The following is a 14,922-nucleotide window of genomic DNA, read 5'->3' on the forward strand; positions in this document are numbered from 1 at the left end:
AACTGATGTGTTATTGTTTAGAAAGTAATGATCAACCCGACTGATGTGTTATTGTTTAGAAAGTAATGATCAACCCAACTGATGTGTTATTGTTTAGAAAGTAATGATCAACCCAACTGATGTGTTATTGTTTAGAAAGTAATGATCAACCCGACTGATGTGTTATTGTTTAGAAAGTAATGATCAACCCAACTGATGTGTTATTGTTTAGAAAGTAATGATCAACCCAACTGATGTGTTATTGTTTAGAAAGTAATGATCAACCCAACTGATGTGTTATTGTTAAGAAAGTAATGATCAACCCAACTGATGTGTTATCGTTTTGTAATTTTTTGGAATGATCTTTTTTTCTTGATTGATCATGTTTGATATGTGTCGTACTTCAACAATAACAAAACCATGTTACATTCAAATTGTGATTTAAAGCTTTATTACACTGAATGACAAACAACTACACACATAGAGATCACAACACGAAATAGGGTCAGTACACAGTCAAACAAATGTAAACAAACACTAGGGGTGACGATCAAATAAACAAATTCACAACAATAGGTTATTGTATAGCAATGATAGCCTACTCACATCTGATCATATTATTATAGAAACATGATCATTTGTTAACCTTGAACTAGATTATGACTTCATGTTCCAAACGATACTTGACAACAAACCAAGTATCATTTGAGTATCCTCACTAGGTACCATTTTCCCGTCATGCTTTAGGCACACCTCATTGACGTAATCAACAAATCAGCATTTTATCACATCTACCCTGAGATCAATCTAGAAAGTTCATTTCAAAGTTAAAGGCGTAATAACAAAACTGAGGGGATGGGATATGTTGGGAAAAGGGGCTTATTTAGTCAAGAGAATTCCCGATCCACGTCATTCCGCTCAGCGGCTATCGAAACTGCAAGATATTCAAATGAATAATGATAATAAAATTACATGAGCAGATAGTTCAAAGAATACAAAAACAGATTTAAAATATACAAATAGATTCTAATTGTAGGTTATAGATAAGTTATTTATTTTCTAATTATTTGTAGATATTCGTTTGTAAGCCTCAGGTGATAAATTGATATATCATTTGTTACAATGTATAGAAACATATTCATAGGAATGGTAAAACATCATTAACATGACATCATCTAGTTCAGTGCAGAGACAGAAAATGACTTCACCAGATGAGAGCTGATAACGCATGAATCTTTTTAATGTATCAATTTAAAAAAAATTAAAAATTTAAAGTTATTGTTTAATTGATTTACGAGATTGAGTCAATACAGTTTGTATTGGTGTATAGTTTGTATTGGTGTACAGTTTGTATTGGTGTACAGTTTGTATTGGTGTATAGTTTGTATTTTTGTACAGTTTGTATTGATGTATAGTTTTTATTGGTGTACAGTTTGTATTGATGTAGAGTTTGTATTGGTGTACAGTTTGTATTGGTGTACAGTTTGTATTGGTGTGCAGTTTGTATTGGTGTACAGTTTGTATTGGTGTGCAGTTTGTATTGGTGTACAGTTTGTATTGGTGTACAGTTTGTATTGGTGTACAGTTTGTATTTGTGTGCAGTTTGTATTGGTGTATAGTTTGTATTGGTGTGCAGTTTGTATTGGTGTACAGTTTGTATTGATGTAGAGTTTGTATTGGTGTACAGTTTGTATTGGTGTACAGTTTGTATTGGTGTGCAGTTTGTATTGGTGTACAGTTTGTATTGGTGTGCAGTTTGTATTGGTGTACAGTTTGTATTGGTGTACAGTTTGTATTGGTGTACAGTTTGTATTGGTGTGCAGTTTGTATTGGTGTATAGTTTGTATTGGTGTGCAGTTTGTATTGGTGTACAGTTTGTATTGGTGTGCAGTTTGTATTGGTGTATAGTTTGTATTTTTGTACAGTTTGTATTGATGTATAGTTTTTATTGGTGTACAGTTTGTATTGATGTACAGTTTGTATTGGTGTGCAGTTTGTATTGGTGTGCAGTTTGTAGTGATGTACAGTTTGTATTGGTGTGCAGTTTGTATTGATGTAGAGTTTGTATTGGTGTACAGTTTGTATTGGTGTACAGTTTGTATTGGTGTGCAGTTTGTATTGGTGTACAGTTTGTATTGGTGTGCAGTTTGTATTGGTGTACAGTTTGTATTGGTGTACAGTTTGTATTGGTGTACAGTTTGTATTTGTGTGCAGTTTGTATTGGTGTACAGTTTGTATTGGTGTGCAGTTTGTATTGGTGTGCAGTTTGTATTGGTGTATAGTTTGTATTGGTGTGCAGTTTGTATTAGTGTGCAGTTTGTGTTGGTGTATAGTTTGTATTGGTGTACAGTTTGTATTGTTATACAGTTTGTATTGGTGTGCAGTTTGTATTGTTGTATAGTTTGTATTGATGTACAGTTTGTATTGGTGTACAATTTGTATTGGTGTATAGTTTGTATTGATGTACAGTTTGTATTGGTGTACAATTTGTATTTATGTACAGTTTGTATTGGTGTACAATTTGTATTGGTGTATAGTTTGTATTGATGTACAGTTTGTATTAGTGTGCAGTTTGTATTAGTGTATAGTTTGTATTGGTGTACAGTTTTTATTGGTATACAGTTTGTATTGGTGTGCAGTTTGTATTGTTGTATAGTTTGTATTGGTGTACAGTTTGTATTGGTGTACAGTTTGTATTGGTGTACAGTTTGTATTGGTGTATAGTTTGTATTGGTGTGCAGTTTGTATTGGTGTACAGTTTGTATTGATGTACAGTTTGTATTGATGTACAGTTTTTATTGGTGTGCAGTTTGTATTAGTGTACAGTTTGTATTGGTGTACAGTTTGTATTGGTGTACAGTTTGTATTGATGTACAGTTTGTATTGGTGTGCAGTTTGCATTGATGTACAGTTTGTATTGGTGTGCAGTTTGTATTGGTGTACAGTTTGCATTGATGTACAGTTTGTATTGGTGTAAACTTAAGGAATTTCATTTTCTATTGAACTAAGTAAATGTTCATTTACAAAGAAAACAAGATCAATCTAGATATACTTTTTAATTATTCAGTTGCTACATTTGATTGAATTCGACTATGCAATAATTTAAACGAATCAACACATATTACAGACACACAGTAGACACACCTACAGAAACACATATCTTGCAAAGACTACATGGACACACAGACACACTACTGTTGTTTTTTTCTCTCTATTATCACTCTGTGCTGTTGACGGTGGTTGACTTGTAGCACCAAACTGCTGGTAGACAACTAAACCGCTATAGACGCATTATAGTTTAACATGTAAAACTTGAAATTGCTGGAATAACTTCTTTGTGAGCAATACTAAAAATATCTTTTATTAAAGTATAGACAAAATGAGCTTGTGGTTAAAGTTAATAAATATATTAGACTTAAGTAATACTATAAAATGGTATTTAAAACGAAATCTAACTCATTACATTGCAGTCTCACGTTCTGGAGTCGTCCGTCCTACTTAAGACCACTGACACAATCCTACCAATCTCACATCAAGTTTGACATGTTTCGGACGTTCCTTCAGAGTCGATAATAATCTACTTCTTAGTCCAAACATCCCGCTGGACGACGGGGATGGCAGCGGGTAAGATATGAACCCGGGACCTTCGAGACAACCAAGCGACATTCCAGCGCGCATACCGCACGATCAGGCAATCCTTCATAACTAATCGCTAACCTTTTTGACATATCAATTATCAAGATCACTTTTTAAACATCATTGGCCTCCTTCAGTCGTAGAACGACTATGGTTCATCTCGAACACTTTTCATATGGCTGTGGAGCCCTATTTTGGAGAAACACTCCCGTCCACTTATGTTGCAGGTCAAGCTGGCCATTTTTCGCAAGGCGCGCTTTTCTTCAAGAACTGAGGCCCAAGTTTTCTCGCTGTTAATAGCTTTCTTGGTCACCGTCTCTCTCCAACTAGTGCGGTCTAGAGCTATGTCTTCCCAATGGTCAGTATCGATGTTCCGTTTTATCACATTCACGTAACGGAGGTGGGGGAGGGCGTCCAGTTTTCTTGAGCCAGACGCGAGTTGCCCGTAGAGAATGATTTTTGGTATGCGATTGCCCTCCATCCGGCGAACATAATAACATTCATATCACACAGTTAGACCTCTTGCAAAACATAAATTAAATGACCTATCAACCAGTTAAACTACTTGTAAAACATTATTACATACATGTTAACTAGCTGGACCACTTTGTAAACATATAAACACTACATATTAACTAGCTAGACCTTAAACAGAACACAATTGCCCAATTTAGTTCTCAAATAATGAAACAGAATTACATTTCAAACTTCTAGAATCAATTATTCGGCATAAGTTCATAACTTAGAATTCATTAGAAATAAGAATTAAATTGAAAAATTGAAAATACGATTGCTAGAGAATAGTCAAGTTCCTTTGTATCAGAAGAACATCAAAGTTCAAAGAAACATTTCGTTTGTTTAGCCTCCTCGACAACGTAATACCATTAGAATCTTTGATCCTTCCTGAATGCCATACTCTGACAATGTCTTTTTTTCGTTTAACTGTTTGCCTGCAAATATAAGTCTCTGTTGTTGTGGTAGTACACCCCACAAGTCACTGATTTGATTCATGAGTATCTCAACTAAATCAGAACCCATCATAGTGAACGTGTGGCTTTTAATTGTTTCATGATTTTGCACGATGACACTGAAAGACTCGTCATTGATTTTAATTGTCCCAAGTACCGTACCCAGGCTGCTGTCTACCTGGTCGGATCGGTCAGTCGATATGTAGTCGATCTGACCATTTCGTAGTCTGCAAGCTGTAACAGAAGCAGTTGGGTTAGTGTCGTCCTCAGGTAATAGGTTTACTACAGGACCTTGACCCTGACCTGTATATGTAGAATCTCTGAACCTAGCTGTCAACTTGAGACCTTCTGACTCCATCATAACTATCAAAGAAAAAATTTAGCATCATTATAATAAACAAAAAAGCATCACTAATTACTTATCATTACAAGTAAAACTTGCTTAAATTTGTTTTATTTGTTTCGATAAAACATGCAGTATTAGTTTTCATCTATTGTTAAAGGGAAACTGAAACAATATTGTGTGTCATCTATTCGCGTCAACATCAAATAAACTAGTTCTAGGACTAAATATAATTTGGATATGAAATTTAAAAATAGATGAAAAAAAACTGTCCTGGCAATGGAAAGACTTTGGAATAAACGAGTTTTAAATGCTAAAAATAGATTAAGCCTTGAACGGTTATTTAAGTAATATAAGGTCACATGGGCGTAGCCAGAAGTTTTTTCGTGGGGGGATTTTTTTTTACCCATATATACATAAATATATATGTGTGTGCGTGAACGTAATTAATCTTGTTTACATTCCAGCCCTTCATTCTTTCGTAAGATGTTTATTGTACCCTATAATAGGTTCTTCCTATAGCTAGTGGAAAGATAGTAGACACCCGCCCTTGCCAGCCAGGGGTCTGGGGAAGCGCTGTGAGCTCAACCAGCGGGCTACGGGGCGAGCCCCGGCGCCAAGCACGATTTCCCGTATTTAAACTCAAAACCCTCTGGAGGGGGTTTTAAACTCTAAATACCCTTTGCTAATCTTATGGAATAAGATGACTGCCATTTTGCTTTATTTTTGTTTTCTAGAAGAGGGGGATTTTAACCTCAAACCCCCTGGTGGGGGATTTTAAACTCAAAACCCCATTGTTTGCGCTGGGGCAAGTGATGGTTAACATTAAAATCTCACCTAAAATAAACAAAATCAAAGAAAAAAAATCAAGTCACATCCACCTTCACCATTTCGGCGGCGTTTAAACCCCCCTTGGCTACGCCCATGTAAGGTCATATGTTTCTTCTATTCCTACTATAGATTACATTTCCTTCATAATCAAAATCCCGCACCACAAGTCAAAAACTTTAGAATCATTTATTTCGAGCCGAAGTTTCACACATAGGGCTAGTTAGCAAAGTTGATAGAGTGTCGTCCTAGGTTGTGAAAGTCGTCCATTCTAGCTTTTTTTTTTCTTAGTTATTTTTTCCTTGACAAATAAACAATGTTTTTGTTTGCGTAGAATGTAGATTAGTTTACTTGAAGTAGAAACTTCAAAAACTAATTTTATATTACTTGTTAGAAAAATCATGTTCGATAATAAAAGTGAAAAAAATTATTTGCCAGAATACAAACATGTCTAAATAGTTTGTTCTGATACATAGCGGTTACAAGTCTGCATCCTTAATGGTGTCCAATTCAGAGGGAAACATAAGTATTTGTTACCTCAATACAAGACCGAGTTATCGGAAAAAATTATTTAAAACTCGATGCCACTGACTCATGTCGAAAGTGTAGAGGAATCCATTGACAACATGTTGGCAGGATGTCAGCTTTGTCTAAATCTGTGGGTCTAAGTTACTAAGTTGCGCAACACATTCACAGTTCGTTTGTCTTCAACAATTGATCTGATAAATTGAAATGCATCTTCTTTCAATACTAACTAACACTGGCCTCAAGAGGTACTTGGGTATAACAACTATAACAACAGCTTCTCTATTGCCAAAACGACATGATAATAATAATAATAATAATGATAATAATAATAATAATGGCATTACAATTCTTTTTTGAAGTAACGTCTGTATTATATAAGATAATATGTTTTGAAAAGTAGTCCGTAAGACACAAAGTTGTAAAACGTTGTACAAAATGAACCACTATCACATTCAGAGCCAACACAAAGTCGATTGTATTCTAAAATGTTGTGTCAACTACTGTCAGTCCCGTTTTAAACTTATATAGTTGTGAGAACATTCTAACATACAAAGCCACCTTTTCGGGTTAACCCGTTGATCCTTTTATAGACCGAGACTTCGCTGTTTTCTGTTTTAAATTTTGTATTGACCTAAAAGGCAAAGTTGTTTTTTTTAAAGATTGCATTTACTATTTCAAATATTTAGATTTCTTGTACATATTTAAATTCGGGTAAATTTTGTTTCTATCTAAGTCTTTTGTTGCAGAAAAAAGAGTCAATGAACATAAAGAATTTCAATTTCTAACTAACTCACTGCTTCTCCTATTCACACTGTGATGATTACAACAGTTGAAAGCGAAAACTTGCTCCTTAATTGTTTGTTCATCCTAACTTCATTGTAGCCTAGTGTCAACAACATTAGTTACTTTTTGTCGTCTTTCAGTTCGACTTCGCGGTGGGAGGCTTGCTGAATGCTATGTTTCTACAGTGTGTTCCCCAGCTTCATGGAGTCACTGAGTGACCGCGAGTCTTGTATTAGAGTCCAGAGAGTGCTGTGAACAATTGAATGAGCCGCACATTTCACATTTTCATCATCTAAACAGTAACTGTATTTGACACGCTATTTTTTAAAGTATGAATAAAAAGTGATCATTAGAAATACCGCGTATGATAGATACCTCAGATCTCTAATTGCCACTATATGATGTGGGAAAATTAAATTTCTAAACTGGTTAGTTCAACTGGGAATATTTCATAAGAATTATTACTCTGACATTTAAAACATCCAGTTGAAATGAGTTATCCAGATAAGAAGGAAACTGAACAAACATGTGAAAGTCATGTATTGTATCTTTTTGATATGTAATGATAGTCACTAGATCTAGATACAAATAATACTTTCAGTCTCCTTTTTATCTTTAACAAGCTTTTGTTAATCCTAGATTACAACCTTTGATTACAATCTTTGATTAGAATACTTGATTAGAACCTTTGATTAGAACCTTTGATTAGAACCTTTGATTAGAACCTTTGATTAGAACCTTTCATTAGAACCTTTTATTAGAACCTTTCATTAGAACCTTTGATTAGAACCTTTGATTAGAACCTTTCATTAGAACCTTTCATTAGAACCTTTCATTAGAACCTTTCATTAGAACCTTTCATTAGAACCTTTGATTAGAACCTTTGATTAGAACCTTTGATTAGAACCTTTGATTAGAACCTTTGATTAGAACCTTTGATTAGAACCTTTGATTGGGAACCTTTGATTACAACCTTTGATTAGAACATTTGATTAGAATCCTTGATTAGAACCTTTGATTAGAACCTTTGATTAGAACCTTTGATTACAACATTTGATTAGAATCCTTGATTAGAACCTTTGATTAGAACCTTTGATTAGAATCCTTGATTAGAACCTTTGATTAAAACCTTTGATTAGAACCTTTGATTAGAACCTTTCATTAGAACCTTTCATTAGAACCTTTCATTAGAACCTTTGATTAGAACCTTTGATTAGAACCTTTGATTAGAACCTTTGATTAGAACCTTTGATTAGAACCTTTGATTAGAACCTTTGATTAGAACCTTTGATTGGGAACCTTTGATTACAACCTTTGATTAGAACATTTGATTAGAATCCTTGATTAGAACCTTTGATTAGAACCTTTGATTAGAACCTTTGATTACAACATTTGATTAGAATCCTTGATTAGAACCTTTGATTAGAACCTTTGATTAGAATCCTTGATTAGAACCTTTGATTAAAACCTTTGATTAGAACCTTTGATTAGAATCCTTGATTAGAACCTTTGATTAGAAACCTTGATTAGAACCTTTGATTACAACATTTGATTAGAATCCTTGATTAGAACCTTTGATTAGAACCTTTGATTAGAATCCTTGATTAGAACCTTTCATTAGAACCTTTGATTAGATCCTTTGATTAGAACCTTTGATTAGAACCTTTGATTAGAACCTTTGATAAGAACCTTTGATTAGAACCTTTGATTAGAACCTTTGATTAGAACCTTTGATTAGAACCTTTGATTAGAACCTTTGATTAGAACCTTTGATTAGAACCTTTGATTAGAACCTTTGATTAGAACCTTTGATTAGAACCTTTCATTAGAACCTTTCATTAGAACCTTTGATTAGAACCTTTGATTAGAACCTTTGATTAGAACCTTTCATTAGAACCTTTGATTAGAACCTTTGATTAGAACCTTTCATTAGAACCTTTCATTAGAACCTTTCATTAGAACCTTTGATAAGAACCTTTGATTAGAACCTTTGATTAGAACCTTTGATTAGAACCTTTGATAAGAACCTTTGATTAGAACCTTTGATTAGAACCTTTGATTAGAACCTTTGATTAGAACATTTGATTAGAATCCTTGATTAGAACCTTTGATTAGAACCTTTGATTAGAACCTTTGATAAGAACCTTTGATTAGAACCTTAGATTAGAACCTTTGATTAGAACCTTTCATTAGAATCTTTCATTAGAACCTTTGATTAGAACCTTTCATTAGAACCTTTCATTAGAACCTTTGATTAGAACCTTTCATTAGAACCTTTGATTAGAACCTTTCATTAGAACCTTTCATTAGAACCTTTGATTAGAACCTTTGATTAGAACCTTTGATTAGAACCTTTCATTAGAACCTTTCATTAGAACCTTTGATTAGAACCTTTGATTAGAACCTTTGATTAGAACCTTTCATTAGAACCTTTGATTAGAACCTTTGATTAGAACCTTTCATTAGAACCTTTCATTAGAACCTTTGATTAGAACCTTTGATTAGAACCTTTGATTAGAACCTTTGATTAGAACCTTTGATTAGAACCTTTCATTAGAACCTTTCATTAGAACCTTTCATTAGAACCTTTCATTAGAACCTTTGATTAGAACCTTTGATTAGAACCTTTGATTAGAACCTTTGATTAGAACCTTTGATTAGAACCTTTGATTAGAACCTTTCATTAGAACCTTTCATTAGAACCTTAGATTAGAACCTAGAATATTATTGCTGTTAAAGAAACGAAAAAAAAAGTTGATACTAACATACTTGTGACTTTCTCTTTCAAAAAACGTGATTAGTCACTGAAATAACAATATTTTCATTTTGTTTTAATAAGGCCTTAAAAATTAGGCCCTCAGTGTAATTTCATTCTGATTAGTAAAAAAAAAATTTGAATTCCGAAGAAACAATGAGCATGTGTTACACAAGAACTGTTGAAAAACACTTGTCTCATTGAGTGAAATAGTATCAATTATTTGGAATCAATCATACAAGTCACGTTGAATTCATGTTTAATTACTTAAAATTTAAACCAAAATGCATGCAAGACATTTATTACTAGATTTACCATTTTTAGTGGCATCCAAGAGCACTATTCTTGTTTGTCGGGTGCGGCTATTGCGTGATAATGATCAAAATCGTATACACTTTAAGTCTTCCACTTCCCTTTCTCGGGTCATGTTGAAACTTTGCACAATTATTCATTTCAATAACAAATCATTAAACAATCAAAAAATTAACCGATAATTAAATCGATTTGGGAAGGGGGAGGGGGGGGCATGGCTGCTATACGGCTAAACGCTTGGCTCAGAGTCCACCCAATTCTAATGGGCAACTGACATTGTGCTGTTGTGCTGGCCGTTGTGCTGGCCACATGACACTATAGAACTATAGAAATCGTTGACCTTTACATTATCAGCCCTATAGAGCGCAAGGTCTGAAAGGCGTAGTTTACTTTTTAAATCAATTAAGCGTTATTAATTAATTAATTCTTTTTTATATATAACATTTACTAAAACGTCCGCGGGCGACCCGTGACAATAATCACGCACTCAATAGCACCCCGACATACAAGCAGAATTAGGTCGTTTGTTAAAATGGTTTCAGATTTTTTGTCCAAAAATATTTTTTTTTTACAATTTTATTGCTAAGCTACTAACTACTACATTAACAAAAAAAAAATGTTTAGTTTTTAAAAAAGAGAAAAAATCTATTTACTATGCATATAGGTGGAACATAATTTAAAACAACAATTAATAAGTAGTTTTTTATATTATCGCGTGAACTGCAGGGCTGCCAAATCTACTTTGAACATTAAACTAAAAAAATTTTTTTTTACAGAAATTTTTTTTTTTTGAGGCTTTGAATAAGAGATTGACCCTTTACAAAACAATTAGATCAATTAAATACTCATTATAAGACATCAGTTAGGCCAGGTACACATCTAACTTCACATTCACTTTCACCTATTCCTTGGTCTGCTGGACCGTTGGGGCACCACGCAGGATCTGTCAACCTTCTTTCTCCACTTTATCTCTGTCATTTGCCTTTGATAGAATTTCATTCCGATATTCTTTCTGGAAATATTAAAACCTGCCTTTTTACCTACCTGGGTGGACCACTTCTGGATAGAATTTAATTCTAATATTCTTCTGAAAATATTGAAACCTGCCTTTTTACCTGCATAGGTGGACCACTTTAGGGGCCGATTTAGAGTTTGTGTTTCTACACAAACTGTCTTTGTAACCTTGTTAGCTACTGTTTCGTGTTCGGTAGGACATCGATCAATTCAGTTTTAGTGTAGTCAGAAGCATGAGCTTAGAGCTGGGATATGAGTACAGTACCTCAATGAAGTATTCAACTAATAGCGATCAACGATGATATAAAATTGGCTCGCTAATTTGGCAATTTTGTTAATTGAAAAAGACCACCTTGCTGGTTGATGGGAAGAGGACAAGAAAATGTTTTTTATTTGTATTAAAACAAAATAGGTTAGGTCTTTTTTTTTTAACGCATAATAAGGAGCTGTCGAACTAGGCATCAGATACCTTAGGTACGCCACTGAGTCAGGCTATAGTTTATTTTGGTATTCTAAATTTAATTTGTCTTTTATTTTATAATTGTCACAATCTCGGCTGACATTGTCTGTTATAAGTTCACCTCGGGTTAATGGGTGAAAAGACACGTGAAACTCCTGATGTAGAAACAGGAAGTAAGGATAAAACTAAATGGACTTTTAGTCAGTCAAGTAGTATCCTTTGGTCCAGGGTAGTAAGTAGTATCTTTTGGTCCGGTGCGGACAGTAGTGACTTAGAGAGTCGAGTAGTAACTTTGAGTTAAGAAGTATCTTTTGGGCTGTCGAAGCCAGTGGTCACTTGAGAGAGTACATATATTTCTAGTAGTTGATTTTCTGAGAGTTGGATATGTATTATTGAAGTATTTGTTACCCGCTGTGATGCGAACGTTACTTGAAGTCTATTCTGGTGAATTCAACATGTTGAATATATTTGATATCGCTGTTATGCGGATGTGATCATGGTTCGTATTGGATTATGTAACTGCCAAGGAGTGCATTGTTATTATTGTCATCAAATAAACTTTATATTTTGTCTGCTAAAGTGGATTTAAGTCAATCTGTAATATCTATGTTTGTCACGAGTCAAGCGTTACTACAGAAAGCACGAACCCAGCATTCTACGGCATTCGCGACACATTAATAGTGACCAGTCAAAAGTGTAATATTAAAATACAAATTTAACGTTGACAATAATGGGATCTTAAGTAACTGTTCACGTCAAGAGCTAAAGTTCATGCTGATCATATGTGAAACTGCTGCGCATCTTTTAATTTCTTATATTATTTTAAAATAACACTACTTGGAAGATAAGATGACATTAATTTCCCAAATGCCACGTCGTACAGGGAATTTCCGTAAATGACCAACAATTGGCGAATGTTCTATGATGATCTAGAAGTAGATCAGACAACTGGCACGCGTTAATTTAGATATAGTATTTCTAAACAATCACGTCATTACAGTGGTGCAAGTGTTGGGGAGTACTTCCAAATCAGAAGTGAATGCGCCATCTTTCTATACATTGGCTTTGAACTGGTGCTCTGTCGTAAGTTCAAAACAAACACCCACACACACACACACACACACACAGATAGATACAGTAGCACACACACACAAATAGATACAGTGGCTGATTGATTTTATTCAACGATGGACAAAGTATGTGTGTGTCCTTGCGCACGCAATAGTTAAAGGTTTTGTAGATATGTGTTTGGGTGGGTGAGGGACTAACAATGTTAATCATTTTAGCATTCTAACAGATATAGGTCAGTAAACAGAACGTATTAGTCCTGTCCGCCGTGTCCCTTATTATTGCCTGATTGCCTGATTGCCCTATTGCCTTATTGCCATATTGCCTGATTGCCCTATTGCCTTATTGCCTGATTGCCTTATTGCCTGATTGCCTTATTGCCTTATTGCCCTATTGCCTGATTGCCTTATTGCATTATTGCCTGATTGCCCTATTGCCTTATTGCCATATTGCCTTATTGCCCTATTGCCTGATTGCCTTATTGCATTATTGCCTGATTGCCTTATTGCCTGATTGAACCATTCGGAAACACGTAAGAAGTAGGGTGTACATTGAAAAACTAAAACAATAACTTGGTATGATCTCAAACAATGTGGCTAGCTTAAACATAGGGAAGTTATAACGGATGGCTAACCATGATCTTATCAGAGGGTTTTTAGTACAAGTAAAGTTCCCTTTTATGACCTTGCGATCTATAGGGCAGAGGATGTTATGGTCATCTGTTTCTATAGCCCACGGTTACCGAATCCGAAGATGCCAGCACAACGACCAACCGCCTTTGCTTTTCCCTAACTAATTTTAGGTACCCATTAGAGTTTGGTGGACTCAGAAGCATCGTAAAGATCCCGGAATTAAATGTTTCTCTCCTAATTGACGATACCATCGTTGAATTGACCTCATTAAATTAATGTTTAATTTTATAAACTTTATTTTGTGTTCTATAAAAAGAACATTCATTCCCCTTTAGTTCTAATAAACAACAAAGCTGTTGAAGCTTAATCATAACACGGGAGTGAAATAGTCATGAGCAAATGAAGAATTCCGTCGAAACGTGGAAAAATAATTACGGAGAGAAAGAGTTAAAGCTCCAAGTCTTCACCAGGATTCGAACCCAAGACCCCTCGGTTCGGAAGCCTAGCGCTTACAAATTAGCCACCGTGTTCCCGTTTGTTGTATGAAGGAAGTTATAAAAGTCAATTCAAGATTTTGAAATCCTTTTCTTGAATCGTACCGCACATCAGGTGGCTGACGTTTGGGTTGGACGGTGGTGTAGCTGCTTCTCTACCATACCGTACATCATAGTACACACATCAGGTGGCTGACCACGGGTTGGACGGTGGTGTAGCTGCTTCTCTACCATACCGCACATCGTGCTACACACATCAGGTGGCTGACCACGGGTTGGACGGTGGTGTAGCTGCTTCTCTACCATACCGCACATCGTGCTACACACATCAGGTGGCTGACCACGGGTTGGACGGTGGTGTAGCTGCTTCTCTACCATGGAGCTCCGGATCAGTAACAAAAATAAACAGAAACTCTTGATATGTTTATTTCAATAATAAATAGTTTGTACACATTAAAATAAATATCAATTGTCCCCCTTCCAAGCGCAAAATAATATTCACTTACTGATTTATTTATGTACTTACAAGATTTTTTAAACAAGCAAACGTATTCGCGTGAAGTTGTTTACACATATTCCTTTTACCAGTTGGCTGCCTCACTAAGACACTGTTTGAACTGATTTGCAACCTAAACACTTCTAGTGACGAAAAACCGCAAGCTGTTAAACCTTTGTATTTTATTTTCAGTATTATATATTCAGAGTAAATTTATATAATACAATAAGCAAGACTTCCGTATTTTTAAAGCATCGTTTTACTATTTCCCTAAGTCAACTTATTTTAAATTGTTCTTCAGGCTTATTGTATTTTTTTTTCGAGACGGTAAAGATCTAAATTTTTTTTTGTTGCTATACAGCAAACGCTATTATGATTTCGTACTTGTAAAAATGTACATAATACCAGATCTAGAATTTGGATCACTCACAGACTTGTTAGAGTGAATGTAAGGGATATTTCACAGAAAAATGTGTTTTCTTGGTGGGAACTGCTATTATTTTATATATTCCTGTGTTATAAAATTTTCAGGCTATTTTGAACGTAGTGTGGAAGCAGGGGCACTCAAAAGGGGTCAAATACACGATTACAATTAATATAACTAATTAATATAACATAAAGGAGTA

The 14,922-nt window shown here is 34.7% G+C and overlaps 1 long non-coding RNA gene across 1 annotated transcript; it reads right to left on the bottom strand.

Annotated features, from left to right (window-relative positions):
• Positions 1-3,020: 3,020 nt before the first annotated feature.
• Positions 3,021-6,794, bottom strand: LOC129926411 (uncharacterized). The gene is made up of 2 exons (XR_008778070.1): positions 6,627-6,794; positions 3,021-4,946 (listed from the first exon to the last, which is right to left on the bottom strand). It is a non-coding gene; the product is annotated as an uncharacterized LOC129926411 (long non-coding RNA).
• Positions 6,795-14,922: the final 8,128 nt, after the last annotated feature.

This window comes from Biomphalaria glabrata, chromosome 5, assembly GCF_947242115.1.
Source record: "Biomphalaria glabrata chromosome 5, xgBioGlab47.1, whole genome shotgun sequence".
NCBI classification, from domain to species: Eukaryota; Metazoa; Mollusca; class Gastropoda; family Planorbidae; genus Biomphalaria; species Biomphalaria glabrata.